The sequence below is a fragment of the Urocampus carinirostris genome, chromosome 1 (genome assembly GCF_059441175.1).
Source record: "Urocampus carinirostris isolate Australia breed hairy pipefish chromosome 1, RoL_Ucar_1.0, whole genome shotgun sequence".
NCBI classification, from domain to species: Eukaryota; Metazoa; Chordata; class Actinopteri; order Syngnathiformes; family Syngnathidae; genus Urocampus; species Urocampus carinirostris.
The window spans coordinates 7,099,174-7,103,064 of NC_142349.1; positions in this window are offsets into that span (position 1 = coordinate 7,099,174).

Below are 3,891 nucleotides of genomic sequence, written 5' to 3' on the forward strand. Positions count from 1 at the left end.
AATGCCGTGACTTATTCTCAAAAACTGCTGTGAACATTGACAAATGTCACATCACACAGAGTGACTCAGTTAAAAATGTAGGTGTCATATTTGACCCCGATCTGTCCTTTCAAACACATGTGAAGAAAATTACTAGAACCGCTTTCTTCCATCTTCGCAACATTGCTAAAATTCGTCCTACACTGTCTCAGTCGGCTGCGTAGATTATAATTCACGCGTTCGTTACCTCCCGTCTCGATTACTGTTATGCACTACTCTCCAGTCTCCCGAAGTCCAGAATTAAGAGTCTTCAGCTGGTACAAAATGCTGCAGCAAGGCTATTAACAAAGACAAAAAAGTCAGATCACATCACGCCGATTTTGGCTAACCTGCATTGGCTCCCTGTTAGCCTAAGATGTGATTTCAAGGTTCTCTTAGTATTATACAAAATCATACATGGACTTGCTCCCTCATATCTTTCGGATCTGATTTCCCCCTATGTTCCGGTCCGAAGCCTTCGTTCTGAGAGCGCCGGTCTTCTGGTGATCCCAAGAGCCAAGAAGTGTTCCGCTGGTTCAAGAGCGTTCTCCATCCGGGCACCAGTGCTGTGGATTGCTCTTCCCCCTGAGATCCGTTCTTCAACCTCAGTGGAAATGTTTAAATCTAAGCTTAAAACACACTTCTACTCTATAGCATATGAACAACCTATACTTTTCTTGGAAAATATCTCTGTATTATTTGTGATTGCAACATCCTTTGCAGTCTGGTAATCCTGAAAGGGGGATGCCACATTTGCGGTCTGAAAGGGGGATGCCACATGTGCGGTCCCTTCTCAAGGCTTCTTCATTTTCCTCATGTTGAAGTTATTGAGTTTTTCCTTGCCCTCATGTAGGTTCCAGATCAGGGGATGGTGTAATAACAGTCTGAAAAAATAGTCTGTGTAATAACCTGTGAAGCCCTTTGAGACTCTTTGTGATTAAGGGCTATACAAATTAAATGACTTAAGAGAGCAAGGCAAAACATTGGACAACCCTGAAATTGAGGTAACTCGCATGTTTATTAGGAAATGCTCCTGCAAAGAACTGGCACTCACTTTCAGATCCAAAACCATCGATAAGTGGTCAGCATGTGAAGTACTAGAGGTGCTGAATGAATACCACGCTGAGAAGAGCTACAAAGCAGCTTCCCCACAACAACCTGCGAATAGGGCGGAAATTGCCGTACACAAAGTTGAGGTGAGCCATAGTCCAACCCTCATGCACGAGCCACCTCTAATAAGGAAAGATCCTCGCATGGCCAAGAAGATCTTCCAGTTTGTGGTGCCTGACTCATTGAAACAGAAAGTCCTCCACGGTTTCCATGACTCAGCAGGTCATCAAGGCCAAAACCGTACTTTGTTTCTGGTGAGGCAACGATTCTTCTGGAATGGCATGGAACCATGCACCACTCAAGAACATAGTCACCTCTGAGCCTACAGAGTCTACAGAGCAAGCTGCCAACGAGATCAAAGAGATCAAAGCCAATAATGAGTATAGAAATGGATACAATTTACCTGCAGATGAAATGAGTCACAACATTGGCTTCTCTTCTGGCTTTGATCTCTACAAGGGGAATTTACATTTTAGTACAACAGAAACAAAACGAAAATAAATCCAAAGAGCTTGACAACATCAATCACATTACTGTGCATGTTGAGAGATTTGTCAGCTGTGGTTATGTTTAAAATTAACTTATTTTGTGGAGCACCAAAAGATGTGTCTTACCGTTGGCAGCTCGCCCAGTAGACTGCCAACAAAACCCAGCCTACCGGTCACATGTCAAAAGCCAAAACAAACCCTACCCCATACCAGCAGGTGGCACTGTTGGACTCATCATTGCAGGGCACTTACCAAAAACTATACACATATTTCAGCAGGAATTTCAATAAAACAAAAGTTATTATTACACCCTTTACATACACCCCCCTGAAATTCTGTTAAATATGGGAGTGCTACACTAAACAGAAACAAATCACATGCAAAAGTGCAAATACTGATAAAAAAAAAGGACACAAAAATCGTGTACAGTATTACAAGGAACAAACTGAAGTGCATGTCAGTTCTAAAACGCTCCCAAAAAGGAGTGTGAAAAGAAAGGAGGCGATCAAACTCCTAACTAAGCACAGACTCAAAGATGCCTGTTACATCTCTGAAATATAAAACATTGTTCCTGTAGTTTCAAGTACTCACATAGGCACAATTCTTGTTTCTTGCTCAAACTTGACTTGACTTGACTTTGTCTCTCTCTCTTTCTCTCTCATCCACACAGGAGACGGTGACCCCTGGTTATTTGATCCTGGTAAAACGAAAAACCTAGTCCAGTCCACGCTGGGATGGCCCTTACAAGCTTCTGCTCATCGCCCTCCTCGGCTGTCAAAATCGCTGAAAAAGATACCTGTATTCACCAAGGCCACTGCATAGGGATGAGAATGAGACGATCGTCGATGCCCTTGCCACCATAATGAACCTCAGGAACACCATGGCCCAAGAAAAAGGCGTACAACAGGGATGGCTCGATTGGCTGTACTCTGGCAGCTGGTCTCAGGATGGTGTCAAGAATGTTTGTTGCCCATATGTACCATTACAAACTAAATCCCGACCCACAAGACTCTGATGACGATATCGACCTAGACAGCGTTGTCTTATGGACTTGTCCCTACAGCCCAAAGGGAAACCCTCTCACTGTACACACCACTGACAAACGAAAATCCGAGCGGGTAAGGCCAGTCAGGCACCTGCTTACATCGCAGCCGGCAGACTGCCAACAAGTCACCCAGGCGCGGGTTAGGCCATGTGGAGACCACCTTGCAGGAGGATTATTTTCTGTTCTTTTCTTTTTGTTTTATTTTGTTCGTTTTATTTCTCGCGGTCTATATCAGTGACCCTTATAGTTAACAATTGCCTACTACCTTGTGTTCCAAAAGGTTTGTTTTTATTTTTGAGAAGAATGAACTACACTGAAAAATAAGCGTTTTTTGTTGTTGTTTGTTTTAGGTGTCCAGTTTTTTTGTTTTTTTTGTTTTACTGTTTTTCCAGAAAAAGACATTCCCGACCCCTGGCTGGGTGGGAGGAGGGGAATTCTTTTTCCTTTTTGAGGGTTTTTGCCTCTCTATGAAATTATCAATCTGTTATGTTTCTTAATTATGTTTTAATTTGAAACCTCTGGTATTGTTTTTATTGATATTCTTCGAAATTCACAACAGGGGGGAAATGTAAAGTAAGTTACTTTTAGTTATTGTCTAAATTTCTCAGACTCCCATGTTACAAATTAACTTGCTATGAAATTAACCTGTTTTTCTATTTTAATACACAAGTAATCATACACACACACACACACACACACACACACACACACACACACACACACACACACACACACACACACACACACACACACACACACACACACAAACACATGGTTCACGGTTTACTGATCCCTTAGCTGCCCTGGTCATCGGGGCACCACTGAGTACACAACTCTGGACAGCTTCCTGCGCTGTGAGTTACTGGCCTGCGTTTGGGGTTGTGGCAAAGTTGGCACCAGTCCATTCTTTGATGTTGTCGGCCAGTTCTTTTTCTGTCTCCTCCTGCCCCCTTGGACTGTGCCCACGAGAATAATCTTGTGACGTGGCCATACCATACCAGTGCAGTTTTTGTCTGCGCACAGTTGAAAACAGTTCTTTGAAGGGTCCAATGTGCCCTCTGATGGTGTTGAGTACTGTTTTGTTTGTCCCATTGGCTATGTAGCTGATACATATAGAAACTTTTCTTTTTTAAAAAAGTGTAAAACCACACAGCTGTTGGTGTTTCTGTCCAAATCAGTAATTTATTTAAGACTTCACAGTAAGTAATTTCTCTTGTTACAAAAATAAAA